The following is a 20102-nucleotide window of genomic DNA, read 5'->3' on the forward strand; positions in this document are numbered from 1 at the left end:
TTGTGCTGTGTGCTTTGCTCTCATTTTTAATAGTTTGCTGTGTGATTTGTGTCCTGTTAGTAACAGGATTCTAACAAAGCCTAACTCTGGGTGAAATCTGGAGTTTATCTTCAGGCCCCTGGCCCTGTTGTATCACCCTTTCCCACCTTGATGGTAGTCTCCCTATTTTCCTTGTATGCAGTGCCCTGAGGAGATCTTTTTCACACATTTAAAAGTATTCTTTCATCACAGTATCTGAAAGTCATTCACACGAAGTTGTAAATATCAGATAATAGCTTAAAGTGTTACTCTTCTCCCTTAGACTCCTACAGGACAACCAGAGACAATCAGCTTCACAGGAACCTATCCTCCTCGCTGGCCATGTAATTTACATAATTTGTAGGGCTGGGTGCAAAATGAAAATGTGCTTATCTTGCTAAAAATCTAGGAAAAAAACTGTAGTTAAAATACTAAAATATAAAGCTGGCGTGGTGGCTCACGCCTGTAATCCCAGCACTTTGGGAGGCTGAGGTGGGTGGATCACTTGAAGTCAGGAGTTCAAGACCAGCCTGGCCAACATGGTGAAACCCTGTCTCTACTAAAAAGACAAAAATTAGCTGGGTATGGTGGTGGGGCACCTGTAAACCCAGCTACTTGGGAGGCAAGAATCACTTGAACCTAGGAGGTGGGGATTGAAGTGAGTCAAGATCGCGCCACTGCACTCCAATCTGGGCAACAGAGTGAGACTCTGTTTCAAAACAAACAAACAAACAAACCCCTAAAATATAAAGCTTTTTTTAAAAAATTAATTTTTATTTATAAAATGTAATAGGGATAATAGTGATATATGAGTCATGACATAAACCTACAAATTGCAAAAATGTACCATTTTTTGTTTCACCAATTTATATAATACAATGGATAACAATACTTTATTGATGTGAAATCTTGATTGGTCATAAGATTTTTCAGACTCACCTTTCTGCAACTCATTTCTAAAGCCATCAAAAGTTGTATTTTCTGTTTTATTTTTTAAAAGAGGGGCTATGTTAATCTTCTCTGTTTCATTCCAATTTTAGTATATGTGCTGCTGAAGTGAGCACCAAAATTTATATGTTCAAGATGATGACAGCAGAGTAAGAAATAAAAATAAAATCCTAAGCCTCCCAACCAACTGAATGGAGTGCCTGTCAGCCAAAGGGACCCCAGAGGAACCTTAAAAACTGAGTTCCCAGCCATGAGGGGATGGGAGGTCAGACACACCTCAATATGCCCCATCCTTACTCATCTTTAACTAGAAATTTTTCCTAAGGAGTATGCAGAAATCAACCCTGGGGAACAAGAAACAGGCAACTCATTAACTTATTGCCTTTAGCCAGTTATCTGAGGCTGTGACTGGACTCCCCCTTCTTTTTGTGTGTGTGTGTGTGTGTGTGTGTGTGTGTGTGTGTGTGTTTGAGATGGAGTCTTGCTCTGTTGCCCAGGCTGGAGTGCAGTGGCGTGATCTCTGCTCACTGCAAGCTCCACCTCCTGGGTTCACGCCATTCTCCTGCCTCAGCCTCCAGAGTAGCTGGGACTACAGTTGCCCGCCACCACACATGGCTAATTTTTTGTATTTTTAGTAGAGATGGGGTTTCACCGTGTTAGCCAGGATGGTCTTGATCTCCTGACCTCGTGCTCTGCCCGCCTTGGCCTCCCAAAGTGCTGGGATTACAGACATGAGCCACCGCACCTGGCCTTTTTGTGGTTTTAACACAGCAACTAACCAGCATTCCTTTCTGATAAGAGATCACTTGACCACAGAGTGGTTCTCGGCAGTCTGCAGAAGATGTGCGTTGAGCAGATAGATATTCCGTAGTTTAATTTCTTTAGCTTAGTGCTTTATTGTATAGTTAAAATTAAAAAAAAGAAAGCAAGAAAGGAAGGAGCTATCAAGTTATGAAAGGACATTGAAGAAACTTAAATGCATATTACTAAGTGAAAGAAGTTGTATTAGTCCGTTTTCATGCTGCTGAAAAAGACATGTCCAAGATTGGGTAATTTATTAAAAAAAAGAGGTTCAATGGACTCACAGTTTCACATGCCTGGGGAGGCCTCACAATCATTGAAGAAGATGAAAGGCACATCTTACATGGCGGCAGACAAGAGAGACCTTGTGCAGGGAAACCCCCGTTTTTAAAACCATTAGATCTTATGAGACTTATTCACTGTCGTAAGAGCAGAACTGCAAAGACCCGCAAAAATCATTATTAGAGATAGAATGGGATTGTTTGTGATGATAGAGGTTCAAATCATTTTTCCCCATGATTCAATTACCTCCCACTGGGTCCCTCCCACAACATGTGGGAATTGTGGGAGCTACAATTTAAGATGAAATTTGGGTGGGGACATAGTCAAACCATATCACAAGTCCATCTGAAAAGGCTACATAACATATAATTCCAAATATATGACATTCTGGAAAAGGCAGAGCAATGGAGACAGTAAAAAAAAAAAAAAAAAAAAAAAAAGATTTCTGGGTGTTTGGTGAGGGGTAGATGAATAGGCAGAGCACAGAGGATTTTTAGGGCAGTGAAACTATTCTGTCTGATACTATAATGGTGGATACATATTATCATATATTTGTCAAAAACCATAAAATATAACATACTAAGAGGGAACCCTGATGTAAACTACAGTGATAATGACATGTTAACATAGGTTCATTGACTTTAACAGATGTACCTCACTAGTGTGAGATGTTACTAATCAGGAAGCTGTGTGTGTGTGAACACCTGATTTTCCTCTCATTTTTTTGTAAACCTAAAACTGCTCTAAAAATAAAATCTATTAATTAAAAAATTAATAGGAGGCTGTGTACAGAGATTCTTTTTGTACAAGGAACAAAACCAACTCAAATTAAGCCAAAAACAAAAGTAAATGCATGATAGGTCTTGGTCCTGCCATGTGATGACTTAAATCTAAGGTTATAGCAAAACATCTGAAGCTCATTGCCAGGCTGTGATGGTGCAAGACCTTAAACAGAATGCTCACAATGGAGAGGCTCATGACATTAAGCCACAGAGGCACTATGAGAAGCTTGCCACAGGTGACAGCAGCAGAGCTGTGAAACTTGCCTGTGGATCTATACTTTGGAAGTGGCCCACAAGATGAACTCGATGGGAAAGAGTTAGGCAGGTAGATCCATGGCAGGCCTGCTGAGTCCTGTGCATAGGACACCCAATGCAAAAACCTCATCCATTTTGTGCTGTCTCTTTTCTTCCTCCAAAAACCCATATGATGTATATTTCTCTTACCTTTGTTTCCTGCAGTAAACCTAATCCTATAGATGCAAGAAGGCCTGTATACACAGAACAATCCCTGCAGTCAGCAATGGAGCCTTTCTTCTATTAAGTGACAGAGAAACTGAGTCACAAAATAGCCTAAGAGTAGAATGATGGTTGCTAGAGGATACAAGGAGAGGGCAATGTGGAGTTGGTGTTCAATGGAGATAAACCTGCAGTTTTGGAAGATGAACAGATGAAAGCTGTGGTTTTGGAGATGGATGGTGTGATGTTGCCTAAGAATGCAAATGTATTTAGTGCCACCGAACTGTGCACTTAAATGCTAAAGCTGGTAAATTTTATGTTATATATATTTTATCACAGTAAAAAAATGTCCAAAGTAAATGCATGCTAAAGATTCTGGAATGTCATTGTAAAACCGAGGTAGAATATGCATGACCTCATGAATAACCTAAACAGAGACTCAGAAAACATTGGGATCCCCTTTTCAAGGTGGGAGGAAAGGTGCCCAAGCTTTATTTTTCACAGCTTCAACCATCAGATTCAAGCCCAAAAATCTAGGGAAAAAACTCATTGACCCATGTTGGGTCAGGTACAGTCTCCCATATCAATCAACTATGCACAAAATGTCCCCATGCCACCAGGACTGTGTGGTGTGTGGTGGCCAATTTTGGTAAGTACTCCATGTGCATTTGAAAACAACATGGACTTTGCTGCTGTTTGGTGCAGTATTCTACATATGCTAAGGAAGCTAAGTTTGTTAATTGTGTTATTCAAATCTTCTATATCCTTACTGGTGTTTTTGTCTGCTTGTTCTATCCATTACTAAGAGTATTGTATTAAAATCTCATACCAAGATTGCATATTTTCCCTTTTTATCTTGCCAGTTTTTATTGTACGTATTTTGTGGCTATGTTGTTATAAGTATGTAATTTTACTACATCTTCTCAATGAATTGATCTTTCATGGTTATGAAATCTTTCTCTTTATCTCTAATAATACTTTTTGCCTCAGGGTGTTCTTTTTCTATTACATAGCTATATCAGCTTTCTTTTGGTGTTTGCATGCATTTCTTTCTGTGCTTTCATTTTTAACCTTTCTATATATTTATAGTTAAGCTATGTCCTTTGTTGCTTTTAACTAGGCTGAGAATTTTGTTTTTAATGTAGTCATTTAGATTTAATGGAATTAGTAATATATTTGTATCTAAACCTACTTTCTTCTTTTTGCTTTTTGTTTGTCCCATCAAGTCTATGTTTTCCTTCCTCTCCTTTTTTTTTTTTTTTGCTTTCTTTTGGATTAACTATTTTTTATTATTTCTTTTCACCATTAGACTGGTTTTTACTATTCTTTTGGTGGTTATCCAAAATGTCAATAATAGAGAGGCTAAGAAACCCTGACTAGCCTCTTGTTTTCTCTAAACTGGCAGTGAAATCTAGAGGTTTGATTGGATTCAGTTCATTTTTTGGGGGAGGACAGAGGTCTTCACAGATGGACCTGTATTGTACACTGTATTATATGAGAAGGCAATCATGTCCCATGCATAGATGCACAGATTGATGAGTGGCCTTGGGTGTTTCAGTCAGATCCATCTATTACAAAGGTCTCCATTAGGCTTTCACCTAATTGTGTTAGCATCCATTGGTGATGGCTACCCAGACTCATTATTTCATTAAGGGTTGCAAGATGGTGACTCCTCTATCACTTGTTCTCCTATTAGCTGCAATTCTTAAGAAGAGCATTGGCTTGTTAACTACTTACAGTCCACACAGGAAAGGTAGGATAAATGCATGATTGATGAGGCAGGAAAAGAGTGTTACTATGCAATATTATACCAAACACTTGGTTTTAAATTAATCTATGAGGCCTGTTGAAGGAAACAGACATCTAGGGGGCAGCAGAGACCACCAGCTGCTGAAGCCATCGCTGATCCCTCTGACATGCATTACCACTGAGTGTTGTCGCTGCGCAGTGTAATTTCAGCTGCCTAGAATCCCAGCTGCTCTCAGAGGCCATATTCCCTTGCTCCTGCAGTGAGGAGCTGGGGTTGTCTCTGGTGCCTCCTGGTCCTCGTCACCTGCTGCTGGAAGGTGAGGGAGTATCTCACCTGGGACCAGCAGAGGAACCCAGTAGTCCTGTGTTGGGGGTAAGGGGGAGATGTGGAGGGCAGAGGGGACTCTATCTGTGACAAGAATGCAGACTCCACCAGTTCAACTCCCTGGGTGCATTCTTTAAACAGTGTCAATATGGTATCTTGGATAAACGTGTGGGCTTTTAGCTAACACACTTGGGTTCCAGTCCTACTCCTGCTACTGAGGAACTGTGGATGAAGCTCAGCTTTCTCACCTGTAGAATGTGGCTGATGATAGCTGCTATTGCACGGCATTGTTGCAGAAGCAGGAGACGGTGTGTGTAAAGGGGTCGGCCGGGGACCTGATGAGCAGGTGTGTGTGTGCACCTGTGTGGTGTCAGAACAGGGAGCCCCTCACTGTTCCCTGGTGAGGCTTGGCCCAGCTCCCAAGCTGATGGCTGTGTTCAATGCCCAGCAGCCTTTCGCCTCCAGAGAAGCATAGCTAGACGGGTGCACAGGAGGGCTGGGCTCCAGGCTCCCACGCCCTCTGTGACAGATGAGCAAAGGAAGACCTTGAGTGACTTCTCCAGGTCACTCAAGAATGTGGCAGAGTAGAGGCTGGAATCTAGATTTGCAGACTGTCAGTCTTGAGCTTGTATTGGCTGCATCGAAGTTACTATTTTCTCTGGATACTCTTAGTGCTTCTCAAAATCCTTAGGTTGTCTTGGTTTAAGTTGTAGTCACAGACATTTTTAGACACTCACACATGAAATGAGCCCTCAGTATACATGTGTACTTTAATTCATACAATTATACCCATCCCGGGCTTACCTATAGTCTATCTCTTACCAGCCCAAGAATGTGAAATACAAAGTGCAGCCTACACCCTAACTGCAAGGGAGAGTGACTGAGGGGCTGTGGATACCACCTTCCTAGCTGATTTCACTGCCAGGCCTGCTGTAGGAACAGGCTTGTTAGATCTGAGGCACCTTAGACAGGATTCTTAACTCAAAATATCTCCCTCTCTACCTGCTGTGGGGATTTCTTTTTTTACTGTCCATGTTCAAAATTGGATTAATTGTCATCCTTGATTCATAATACCCTCATTATTATTAGTCAACACAAGGCTTTCTTTACTTTATTTATTTATTTATTTATTAGGCAGAGTCTCACTCTATCACCAGGCTGGAGTGCAGTGGTGCGATCACGGTTCACCACAACCTCCGCCTCGCAGATTCAAGCAATTCTCCCGCCTCAGCCTCCCAAGTAGCTGGGATTACAGGCACGTGCCACCACATCTGGCTAATTTTGTATTTTGAGTAGAGATGGGCTTTCACCATGTTAGCCAGGATGGTCTTGATCTCTTGACCTCATGATCCGCCCGCCTTAGCCTCCCAAAGTACAGGGATTACAGGCGTGAGCCACCGTGCCTGGCCAACACATGGCTTTCTTTAATTTCTTTAAGTTATTATTAGTAGTATGACGAACTGGGTGCAGTAGCTCATGCCTGTAGTTCCAGCTCTCTGGAAGGTCAAGGTGGGAGGATCGCTTGAGCCCAGGAGTTTGAGATCAGCTTGGGCAACATAGGGAGAGCCCCATCTCTACAAAAAATACAAAAAATTAGCCAGGCACGGTGGTGTGTGCCTATGGTCCCAGCTACGTGGGAGGCTGAAATGGGAGGATCAATTGAGCTCAAGAGTTCAAGGCTGCAGTGAGCCACGATCACACCGCCGCACTCCAGCCTAGGCAACTCTGTGAGACTGTCTCAAAAACAAAACAAAAAGTATGATGAATTCCTATGTAACCACCACCCCACCCAAGAACTAAAAAATTACCTAAAACTTACATTTCTCTGTATGCTCCTCCCTCACTTCGTTTCCCACTCTTCAGGGCGAAAGAGACCACTATTCTGTTCTTTTTGTATGTATTTTCTTTTTTTCATGAGTTTTACTTCATATATTTGTATGCATATGTTATATTTTCCACATTCAAAATTTCTCCACTAAACAGGGAAAAGAGAAAGACCCTTTATGTGGAGAAGAGCTAATACGTACTCCTTGAAAATAGAGCCTGGCAGCTTCCTATACATAATTCTTATTAAAAGTATTAAAAATTGGCCGAGTGCAGCAGTTCACGCCTATACTCCCAGCACTTTGGGAGGCTGAGGCAAGCGGATCACTTCAGGTCAGGAGTTTGAGATCAGCCTGGCCAACCTGGTGAACCCCCACAATCTCTACTAAAAATACAAAAATTAGGCAGGCGTGGTGGCGGGCACCCTGTAATCCCAGTTACTTGGGAGGCTGAGACAGGAGAATCACTTGAATCTGCGAGGCGGAGGATGCAGTGAGCCAGGCAGGACAGCACCACTGCACTCCAGCCTGGGTGATAGAGTGAGACTCCATCTCAAAAAAAAAAAAAAAAGGAAAAAAGAAAAAAAAAAGTTAAAAATTCCTCTTCCAAAAAAAAAAAACCAAAAAACTTTGAATGAAATGCATAGTCCAAGAAAACATGTCGTGTTGATGCTTCAGCATGTTGCCAAGCACCCCAGGGACATATGTCCCCAGTTGGAGAGCCACTTCTGGCAAGGTGGCTCTGATAGGCTGAGAGAGGTACAGCCCTCTGGCCAAGGAAGTCAGGGGCTGGCTGCTGGGGGTGCAAGCACACCAGAGCTTGTGAGTTCGCAAACATACAGGGCTCCAAGGGGTGTGGGCACTGATATCATGTGCCATAGGAACCAGCACCTTAGCTTGGTCAGTGACATGGGACCTGTGTGACCTGGCTTAAGAAGGTACCAGGGCCAATTAGATATTTCTCTTTTGGCAATTTAGACAGAAACACAAAGGAGTTATTTGCTAGTAAGTTGTGAGAGCTGTATTAGGCAAGTCACAAGAGAGTTGGAACTGGAGAGGCTATGATAGGCCATGGGGAAGTCCAAGTTGTGCCGGAGCAAAAACAGTGAGTAATCAGCTGGATGTGGTGGCTCACGCCTGTAATCCTAGCACTTTGGAAGCCAGGTGGGCAGATCACTTGAGGTCAGGAGTTCGAGACCAGCCTCACCAACATTGTGAAACCTTGTCTCTACCAAAAATACAAAAATTAACTGGGCGTGGTGGCGGGTGCCTATAATCCCAGTTACTTGGGAGGCTGAGGCAGGAGAATCACATGAACCCTGGAGGTGGAGGTTGCAGTGAGCTGAGATCATGCCACTGCACTCCAGCCTGGGTGACAGAGTGAGATTTCAATTCAAAGCAAACAAACAAAAAACAATGAGTAGTCCAACGAGGCCAGTGGACAGCAGGACTGAATTAGACGGGTGACCAGAGCTGAAGCTTGCTAATGGGGGTGCAGCAGCGTAAGGACCCACCGTTCTGATGCTGAGGTTGCTGGAGCCATGTGCAGCCAACATACAGCAGAATTCACTTGCTGATTTTGGGAGGCCTGGCACCATCAAGGCTCTGGTTTTTAGATTTCTTGCTCTCACATATTCATAACCTTACTTAATCCAACTTTCCATCTGCCCTATGCCTGACCTGCGCCTGTACAGCTCAGTGTGACTGGAGTAAAGCACACAATCGAGGTGTGGTAGTTTAAAAAAATGCCCATAAATGATTTGGTATTCCTTACTTTAAGAGGTGGAGGTTAATTCCTCTTTTGAGAGTGGGCTGGACATAGCAATTTGCTTCTAATGAATAGAATAAACCTGAAGTGAGTAGACAACTTCAGAGACTAGATTGTAAAAAGCAGTTCCCTCTCTGATTTTTGTATCACTTACTTGTTGTGGAGGAAGTCAGCTGCCATATCATGATGACATTGAAACAGCCTAAGGAGACAGCTACGTAATGAAGAACTGAGGCCTCCTGTCCGAGGCCTCCTGCCCTTGGCCATGCGAGTGAGCCATCCTGATAGGAGATCCTCCTACCACAGCTGAGCCATCAGTTGACTATAGCTCCAGTCAGTATCTCATGAAAGTCTTAGAGGTCAGAACCACACAGCTAAATTCCCAAATTCCCTAGGCACCGAAATTGTAAGATAATAGATATTTGATGTTCTAAACCACTGAATTTGGGAAAATTTGTCATCTGCAAAAAATAAATAATATATGTGTTGATCTGTCTTACATTAAATTAATAGTCACTAACTCAACTGGCCCTTAATGCTACCTGGCAGCACCATGTCTTATCCATTTTTCAATATCACTTATTTTATTTTATTTTAAATTTTTTTGAGGCATATGTTTCTTGCTTGTTGTCCAGGCTGGAGTGCAGTGGCATGATCTTGGCTCACTGCAACCTTCACCTCTCAGGTTCAAGCAATTCTCCTGCCTCAGCCTCCCAAGTAGCTGGGATTACAGGCATGCACTATACCTCCTGGCTAATTTTGTGTTTTTAGTAGAGATGGGGTTTCACCATGTTGGTCAGGCTGATCTCAAATTCTTGACCTCAGGTGATCCACCCACCTTGGCCTCCCAAAGTGCTGGGATTGCAGACATGAGCCACCGTGCCCAGCCAGATCACTTACTTTATACCTCCTCTCTCTCTCTCAAACCTCCAACACCTCTGCCCCATTCTCACTCTCAGCTAAAGCCCTTCACTCCCATTTCCATGAGAAAGGTCAAAGCGCTGAAAATAGAACTTCCCAAGGTCCTACTGTGACACCTATCCTCACACTGTATCTGCCATCTCCCCTGTGACAAGGGATGAACTATCTGTGCTCTTAGCTATGGCCAACCTCTCCCCTTGGGCTCTAGGTTTGATTTCCTCTTGGCCCTCAAAGACATCCCTCCTGAAATTCTTCTCCCTCTCTATTTCTAGGTGGAAAGAGCATCGACCCATGTCCAATTAGCTACTTAAAGGTCAACTAAGAAGAGGACTGAGAGTTAACCATTGGATTGAGCAACATCAAGACCACCTGGATATTGGCCAATGATTTTACCCCGAACATCTGCCTAGAGTGATGGTAAGAGAGAAAGGCAGGACAGAAATGAAGAGACAGTGAGAATACATACTACCCTCATGAAATTTTGTTGTAGAAAGAAAGGAAGAGGCCAGGCGTGGTGGCTCACGCCTGTAATCCTAGCCTGGCCAACATGGCAAAACCCCACCTCTACTAAAAATACAAAAATTAGCCAGGCATGGTGGCGTGAATCTGTAATCCCAGCTACTCAGGAGGCTGAGGCAGGAGAATCACTGGAACCCGGGGGGCAGAGGCTGCAGTGAGCCGAGATCATGCCACTGCATTCTAGCCTGGGAGATAGAGACTCCGTCTCAAGAAAAAAAAAAAAAAAAAAAAAAAAAGAAAGGAAGGAACAGGACAGGGGCATGGAGTCAAGAAAGATTAAACATTTTTTTTTTAAGGCAAGGGAAACTATAGCAAACTTGTATGGGAAAGTAAATGATCCAGTAGAGAAGGAGAAAACTGACAATGCAGGTGCATCTGTGGCCACTTGGCAGTAGGAACTGAGGGTGGGGAAGCGTGTGGTATAGTGACATGCCCAGCAAGAACAATCTCAAAGTACACTCGTAAGTCCCCATATTGCATATGGTTCTCTGTGAAGGGTTGCATGATGAACTTGAGATAGACACAGTTCCTACCTTTATGGCCTTGTTTCTAAGACTAGGCCAGAGGACTCTCCACCTTTATGCCGTCTCTTTTCTATTATATTTATTTATTTATTTGAGACAGGGTCTCACTCTCACCTAGGCTGGAGTGCAGTGTCTATTTATGGGCATGATCATAGCTCACAGCAGTCTTGACCTCCTGAGCTCAAGCAATCCTCCCAACTCAGCCTCCCGAGTAGCTGGGACTACAGGCGTGTACCACTGCACCCAGTGAATTTCTTATTTTTTGTAGAGACGCAGTTTTGCCATGTTGCCCTGGCAGGTCCTGAACTCCTGGGCTGAAGCTATCATCCCACCTTAGCCTCCCAAAGTGCTGGGATTATAGGCATGAGCCCCTGCACCCAGTCTGTCTCTTTTCTAGCCAGTAGTTTTCTTTCAGAGGAAGTCAAAATGTCTCCCTATTTACACTAAATATAAGTCCTGAACTGTTTCAGCTTCTGGGGTAGGTGAGGTGAGGGTCTCTGTCAAACGCTAGCATTCAGAGGTGTATAAGAGGTATTCACTGTTTTCCTCTATTCACAACACATTTCACTTCTGACACCAGATATGTGGGTTTTTCCCCCTCACCGAACAATTTTCCAACATCTGCTGGGTGTCCTACAACTTAACTCGATCCTGACACTAATTGCCTGGAGTTACAACAAGTTAATGGCTCAGTCCTACAAGATCACCCCCACTTCAGAGTCCAGTCATAAGTAGTGGGTCCCCAGGTCACCCAAAACTTCTGTCTGACTTGGTTACAAATTGGTGGTTCCCACAACCTCCTCTTCATGTTCACTTATTTGCTAGAATAGTTCACAGAGAGCAGAAAGAAAAGTTACTAAGTTATGTGTTTATCATAACACGATGCAACTCAGGAATAGCCAGATGGGAGAGATATATAGGCATAGGGCAATGACATGATTTGGCTGTGTCCCCACTCAGATGTCATCTTCAATTGTGGCTCCCACAATTCCCATATGTTGTGGGAGGTAATTTAATCATAAGTGCTAGTATTTCCCATGCCGTTCTCTTAATAGTGAATAAGTCTCATGAGATCTGGTGGTTTTATAACAAGGAGTTCCCCTGCACATGTCCTATTCTTGCCTGCCACCATGTAAGATGTCCCTTGCTCTTCTGCCATGATTGTGAGGCCTCCCCAACCATGTAGAACTGTGAGTCCATTAAACCTCTTTCCTTTAGAAATTATGCAGTTTGGGTACGCCTTTGTCAGTAGCATGAGAACAGACTAATACAGGCAAGGTATGGGGAAAGGGTGCAGAGCTTCCATGCCCTCTCTGGGCACACTACCGTCCCAGCACCTCCATGAGTTCAGCAACCTGGAAGCTCTCTGAATTCTGTAGCTCAGGGATTTTTTTTTTTTTTTTAACCTGTGACCTTGCCTTCTCTCTCTTTCTCTCTCTCTCTCTCTCTCTCTGTGTGTATGTGTAGATTTCTTTCTTTCTTTTTAAAATCTTTTATTTTAGGTTCGGGGGTACATGTGCAAGTGCTATGGTTTGGAGTTGTGTCCCCACCCAAATCTGATGTTGAACTGGAATTGCCAGTGTTGCAGGAGGGGCCTGGTGGTATGTGACTGGATCATAGGAACAGTTTAATGGTTTAGCACCATCCCTCTAGTGCTGTTTTAAAAGTGTGTAGCACTCCCCCTTCCTCTTGCTCCCACTATGTAAGATGTTCTTGCTTCCCCTTTGCCTTCTACTGTGATTGTAAGTTTCCTGAGGCCTTGACAGAAGCAGAAGCCTATACAGCCTGCAGAACTGTGAGCCAATGAAACATCTTTTCTTTATAAATTATCCAGTTTCAGATACTTCTTTATAGCAGTGTGAGAATGGACTAATAAAAAAAATTGGTACCAGAGAAGTGGGGCATTGCTATAAAGATACTTGAAAATGTGGAAGTGACTGAAACTGGGCAATGGGCAGAGGTTGGAAGAGTTTGGAGGGCTCAGAAGAAGAAGGGAAGATGAGGGAAAGTTTGGAGCTTCCTAGAAACTTGTTGAATTGTTGTGACCAAAATGCTGATAGTGATATGGACAATGAAGTCCAGGCTGAGGAGGTCTCAGATGGAGACCTCTCAGATGGACCTTATTGGAAACTGGGTTAAGGTCACTCTTGCTATGTGTTAGCAAAGAGACTGGCAGCATTATGCCCCTGCTCTAGACTTCTGTGGAACTTGAACTTGAGAGAGATGATTTAGGGTATCTGGCAGGAGAAATTTCTAAACAGCAAAACATTCAAGATGTGACTTGGTTGCTTGTAAAAACCTACAGTCATATGCATAAGGAAATAAATGATCTAAAACTAGAACTTTTATTTAAAAGAGAAGCAGAGCATAAAAGTTCGGAAAATTTGCAGCCTGGCCATGTGGTAGAAAAAAAAATTTCGGAAGAGGAATTCAAGCCAGCTGCAGAAATTTGCATCAGTAAAGAGGAACTGAATGTTAATAGCTGAGAGATGGGGAAAATGCCTGGAAGGCATTTCAGCAACCTTCATGGCAGCCTCTCCCTTCACAGGCTCAGAGGCCTAGGAGGGAAGAATGGTTTTGTGGTCTGGACCCAGAGCCCCACTTCCCTGCACAACCTTGGGACAGTGCTCCCTGTGTCCTGGTGGCTCAAGCTCCAGATATGCCTCAGGCAGCTGCTCCAGAGGGTGCAAGCTGCAAGCATTGGTGGCCTCCACATGGCATTAAGCCTGTGAGTGTGCAGAGGGTAAGAGTTAAGGCTTGGGAGCCTCTGCCTAGATTTCAGAAGATGTATGGAAATAGCTGGATGTCTAGGCAGAAGTCTGCTTCAGGAGTGGAGCCCTCATGGAGAACCTCTACTAGGGTAGTGCAGAGGGGAAATGTGGAGTTGAAACCCCCATGCAGAGTCTCCAGTGGGGCACTGCCTAGTGGAGCTGTGAGAAGAGGACCACCATCCTTCAGACCCCAGAATGGTAGATCCACCAACAGCTTGCACTGTGCACCTGGAAAAGCCACAGGCACTCAATGCCCTTGAGAACAGCCATGGAAGCTGAGCCCTGCAAAGCCACAGGGACAGAGCTGCCTAAGGCCTTGGGAGCCTAGCTCTTGTATCAGCGTGGCCTGGATGTGAAACATAGAGTCAAAGGAGATTATTTCAGAGCTTTAAGATTCAATGACTGCCCTGCTGGGTTTCGGACCTGCATGGGGCCTATAGCTCCTTTCTTTTTGCCAATTTCTCCCCTCTGGAAAGGAAGTATTTATCCAATGCCTATACCCCTATTGTATCTTGGAAGTAACTAACTTGTTTTTGATTTTACAGGCTCGTAGGTGGAAGGGACTTGCCTTGTCTCAGATGAGACTTTTGACTGGACTTTTGAGTTAATGCTGAAATGAGTTAAAACTTGGGGAACTGTTGAGATGGGATAATTGTATTTTGCAATGTGAGAAGGACACAAAATTTGGAATGGGCCAGAGACAGAATATAGTTTGGATTTGTGTCTCCGCCGAAATCTCATGTCAATTTGTAATCCCCAGTGTTAGAGAAGGGCCCTGGTGGGAGGTGATCAGATCATCGGAGTGGTTTAATAGCACCATCCCCCTAGTGCTATCTTAAAAGTGTGTGGTACCTCCCCTCCGCTTCCTCCTGCTCCCACCATGTAAGATGTGCTTGCTTCTCCTTTGTTTTCACCATGATTGTAAGTTTTCTGAGGCCTCCTCAGAAGCAGAAGCCTCTATAGCCTGCAGAACCATAAGCCAATTAAACAACTTTTCTTTATAAATTACTCAGTTTTAAGTATTTCTTTATAGCAATGTGAGAATGGACTAATACAGCAGGTTTGTTATATAGCTAAGCTCCTGTCATGGGGGTTTGTTGTACAGATTATTTCATCACCCAAGTACTAAGCCTAGTACCAAGTAGTTATTTTTTTTCGTTCCTCTCCCTCTTCCCACCCTCTACCTGCAGGTAGGCCCCAGTGTCTGTTGTTCCCTTCTTTGTGTTGATGAGTTCTCATCACTTAGCTCCCACTTACAAGTGAGAACATGTGGTATTTGGTATTCTTGCATTAGTTTGCTAAGGACAATAGCCTCTAGCTCCATCCAAGTTTTGGTAAAAGACATAATCTTGTTCTTTTTTATGGTTGCATAGTATTTCAGGGTGTATATGCACCACCACATTTTCTTTCTCCAATCTGTCATTGATGGGCGTTTTGGTTGATTCCATGTTTTTGCTATTGTGAAAAGTGCTGCAAGAAACATTTGCATGCATGTATCTTTATGGCAGAATGATTTATATTCTTCTGGGTATATACCCAGTAATGAGATTGCTGGATCAAATGATAGTTCTTTTCTTTTGTTCTCTAGTAGATCAGGGTCTTTCTTTGTTGCCTAGGCTGGAGTACACTGGCATGAACATGGTCCACTACAGCCTCAATCTCCTGGGCCCAAGAGATCCTCTTGCCTTGGTTTCCTGAGTAGCTGGGACTACAGGTGTGTACCACTATGTCCAGCTAGTTTATTATTTTTTATTTTTAGTACAGATGTCATCTCACTATGTTGCCCAGGCTGGCCCTGAACTCCTGGGCTGAAGTGATCCTTTTACCTTGGCCTCTCAAAGTTCTGGGATTACAGTTGTGAGGCACCTTGCCTGGCTTTTTCCAAGCTTCTAACCATGGCTTGTTCTTTCTGGTGACTAGCTCCCATTCAAGATCCCACCAAGAGTCACCTTATTAGAACAAAAGACTCTTCTATTCCCAGGAAATTCCAGGGATTTAGGAGCTCTGTGTCAGGAACTGGAGTCAAAGACCAAATATTACAACAAAAGATGCTCCTATCACATTTATCACCCAGGTCATTACAAAGATTTTAGAAGCTTTGTGCCAGGAACTGAGGACAAAGACCAAAATACATGTTTCTTATTATATAATAAGATCACAAGAAGTATCCTGGCTGTGTCTTCCCTTCCTCCACACTCATCCCCAGTTTCTGGGACTCACAGAGGAGGGAAACTTGGGAACTCCTCTCCCTACCTGCCCAGCCCCAGTGCCACTACCTGAATTAAGCCATCATTGATTCTTGCTTGTTTCACAGCAACTGCACCCTAACTATAGAGAAGAAGTCTACACCCATTTAGGATGGCATTCAAGGCCCCCAGTGTTTTTCCTCTTGTTGTTTGCCTCCTGCCTCACTTCAGGAGTGAGTGATCTAGATTGATCTCATTCTAGATAATTAATATTCTGTTGGTACTGTGTGCAGAGCTGTTCCTTATTGCCATTTTCTTGCTGTTCCCCTTGCCTCCAATGCCCTTTTTACACAGCCTTCTTTCAAAATCCTCATCATCCTTCAAGCACCTTATGCTACAGATCTAACTGGAAGGCCACCTCCTCCATGAAGCCTTCCTTATCACTCATCATCCTCAGAATCAACCACTCTTTCTTTGAACACTGCCTGGTCTTTCCATTGCATGGAAGTTCTTTGTGGGCAGGCATAGTGTCTATTTGTCTTTCAGTTTTTTCCTTTTCTTTTCTTTTTTATTTTTCTTGAGACAGGGTCTTGCTGTGTCACCCAGGTTGGAGTGCAGTGGCACGATCTCAGCTCTCTGAAACTTCCACCTCCCAGGTTCAAGTGATTCTCCTGCCTCAGCCTCTTGAGTAGCTGGTATTACAGGTGCCTGTCACGATGCCTGGCTAATTTTTTGAATTTTTTGTAGAGATGGGGTATCACCATGTTGCTCAGGCTGGTCTGGAACTCCTGGGCTCAAGTCATCTGCCTGCTTTGGCCTCCCAAAGTGCTGGGATTACAGGCCTAAGCAGATGCCTCTGGCCTCTATTTGTCCTTTTATCTTCCTGCCAGCATCAACCCCTGCCCAGTGGAGTGTTAGCACAGAGATGGCTTGCAGATGGAGGGCTGAGTGAGTCACTGGATTTCTTCCTTTTAGGCATCACGTCTCACAGCCTACTGCCCAGATCAGGTCTCCTTGTTGGTATGTGTGGGTAGTGTGCCTTAAAAAGAGCATGGGATTTAAAATCAGAAGACTTGGGCTCCAGTTTGCTACTTGAGTGACCTTGGGTTGCCTGACAATATGATCTTTCTTACAGACTTGTCATGAATCTCTAGACAGCCATGGCAGGAAAGTGCTATGTAGACCTTGCATTCTATTCAAATGTGAGTTTTTGCAGCATTACTTAGTCATACCAGGTCAACAGGATCTGTAGGCCTCTAGGGGACAGTCTCAGCTGGCCTTCCAACTAGGTTTGACTGAGCTCTTTCCTGCCAGGATGAAGGCTTGAGGTGTGACCCCTAAGATGCCATGAGCGATCCTGCAGACCTGGAGAGAGAATGAGCCTGCACACCTCAACTCATCCAGACTTCTGGTTAGGTAGGGTTCACTCTTACAGCTCTATGTATGTGCTGGGCACTTGATATCCTGGGCAGATGGGAAGTCAATCTCTTCCTTAGAGACCACCTACCAATGCTTGAATCATAGCCAGCCTTCCCCTCTGCAATGCCTTTTTTTCTTCTTTTCAATTTTAAAATTGAGATATAACTCACATAACATAAACATCGCCAAAGTGTACATTTAAAGTGTGATATTCATTTATTTATTTGAGACAGGTCTCACTTGTTCATCCAGATTCGAGTACAGTGGTGCAATCCTAGCTCATGGCAGCCTCAATCTCCTGGGCTCAAGCGATGCTCCCAGCTCAGCCTGATAAAGTGCTGGGATTACGGCTGTAAGCCACTGCCTGGTCTAAAGTGTGATTTTTAGTTGTGCAACCGTCACCACCATCTCATTCCATAATAGTTTCATCACCCCAAAAAGAAACTTGTAACTGTTAGCAGTCAGCCCCACTTCCCAATCCCTGGCAACCACTACTCTACTTTCTTTCTCTATGGCTTTGCAATTCTAGACATTTCATAAAACTGGACTCATACAATGTATGGCCTTTTGTCATTAGCTTCTTTTACTTTGCATGTCTTTAAGGTTCATCTATGTTGTAGCATGTAACAGTATTTCACTCCTTTTATGGACTCCTTTTATGACTGAATAATATTCCATCATATGCATATAACACATTTTGTTTATCCATTTGTCCATTGATGGGCATTTAGGTTGTTTCCACTTTTTGGTTATTATGAATAATGCTCCTATGGGCATTTATGTGCACGTTTTTGTGTTGACATATGTTTTCAATTCTCTTTCAATCCTTGAAGTAGGATATTACTCAGAGTTACTGTGTAATTCTATGTTTAGCACTTTGAGGAACTGCTGGACTGCTTTCCAAAGCAGCTGCACCATTTTACATTCCCACCAGCAACCTATGAGAGCTCTGTAATCCTCTTGACACTGGATTCAACCTCTGCTTGCCTTAGCATTCTGAAACTGTCAGGCCCAAGAGAGAGAATTCTGCAGTTAGCTTTCACCCATCTTTTCCCCAAAGTTATAGTTATGCAAGACAACAAGCTTTGCAAACTTTAATCATCTGAAAAGAACACTTGGACCCCTGGGTGCAACAAGGGTGATTTGTCTTCCTTTCTAAGGGGACAATACAGCCTTGATCCTTTTGACTGAGAGGAGCCAGGTATAGATACAGCTCAGCATCCCCACTTGGCTGGTGTGCACAGAGACGAGGCAGCACTCCCTGGGCTGTTTGCCGAGAAGTCTTATTAAGGAGATGCTGCCAGGCATGTGTCAGGTGTGTCTGCACACCCTCATCAGCCTTTAGCGGATCCTCAGGCTGCTTGGCAAGGAGCTGGCACTGGCTTCTGTGGTGCCTGGGGTGTGAGACTGAAGAGACATCTGTCCAGGTGGACAGAGACAATGGCTGCAGGCTACTACCTCCTGGGTACCTGACTGGAGAACATGTAGACATTTGCTGTCTGCTCACAAGGCACTGGGGAGCAGAGACTTCTCAACTCCACTTGTTGTTTTCTTTTTGTGCCTGGGTACACAAGGGCTCTATTTGCAGTGGCTCAGACCTGCCAGCCTCAGTGAGGAAGGGTTTGTTTGTGCAGCATCTGGATGTGGGTGCGAGGTAATTCAGGCAGGTGGGGTGGGAAGGAGATTGCTAACCCCAAAGCAATTCAGTAATGCAGAAGGAAAATTACCAGCTGTGCTTACTCTGGAATTGGGTGGAGGAAGGGCTTGCTCATTTCAGTCAGTCTAAGGGGAATGTTTCTGGGAGGTGCAGGGGAGAAAGAGGCAAGAAAAACAATCCCATAGGATACTTGTTAATGAACTAATGACCCTGCTGGAAGGTGTCAGGTTCATCATACCTGGTGCACATTTATCCACAGCACATCTCATAACTATAGGTGTTTATTCATGCAACAAATATTTATTGAGTCCCTACTGTGTTCCAGGAGCTTTCTAGGGTTCAGGAATACAACAACAAGTAAAACAAACAGAGGTAATTATCCTCGTGAAGATCAGAGCCTTGTGGGATGGAGAGACATTAATTAAATGATTGCAGGAATTGGTGTGGGGCAGGATCTTGCAGGTTGCTATGAGAGCGTATAAGAGGGGAAAATGGCTTAGTATGAGTGTGGAGTTGTCCAGAAAACCTCTCCTGGGGCACCCAGGTCTGCTGGATGAACAGGGCTGGGGTGGGGAGAAGAACATTTCAGGTGGAGGATACAGCAGATGTCAAGCCCTGAAGCGGTACAGAACACAACATTCCAGGAATGGAAAGAAAGCCAGGAGGGGAGAATGGAGCGGGAGGAAAGTTGGGCAGGGCCAGCTGCTCCAGGTCTAGTGGGCTGTGCAAAAGCCCCCTTGCTCTTCTCCCAGGAGCAGTGGGTAGCCATGGGGGGTTTTAAGCTTGGCAGTGACACGGCCAACATTTGCAATGACCATTCTCTGTTGACTGAATGGAGTTGTGGTTCTGGTTTTAGGGGTGGTTGGGGCCACCCAAGCGAGACAGGGTCAACTGTGTGGGCTGGTGAAAATGTAACTGTGAACACTGGATGAGCTTAATAGTGGGCAGATGTGGAATCAAGGGGAAAGTGATGTTGAGGGAAGGAAGATGGGGTCCCTAAGGGGGCATGGACCATAGTTTTCTGAGGCTAGTTTTAGCCTCTGGAGGCCATTTTGGCCTTGAATTTCTTTCTTTCTTTCTCTCTCTCTTTCTTTCTTTCTCTCTCTCTCTCTCTCTTTCTCTTTCTTTCTTTCTTTCTTTCTTTCTTTCTTTC

The 20102-nt window shown here is 44.0% G+C and overlaps 1 pseudogene; it reads right to left on the reverse strand.

Moving 5' to 3' along the window:
* Nucleotides 1-984: 984 nt before the first annotated feature.
* LOC116272063 lies at nucleotides 985-1082 on the reverse strand (annotated as a pseudogene).
* Nucleotides 1083-20102: the final 19020 nt, after the last annotated feature.

The sequence above is a fragment of the Papio anubis genome, chromosome 1, assembly GCF_008728515.1.
Source record: "Papio anubis isolate 15944 chromosome 1, Panubis1.0, whole genome shotgun sequence".
Lineage (NCBI taxonomy): Eukaryota > Metazoa > Chordata > Mammalia > Primates > Cercopithecidae > Papio > Papio anubis.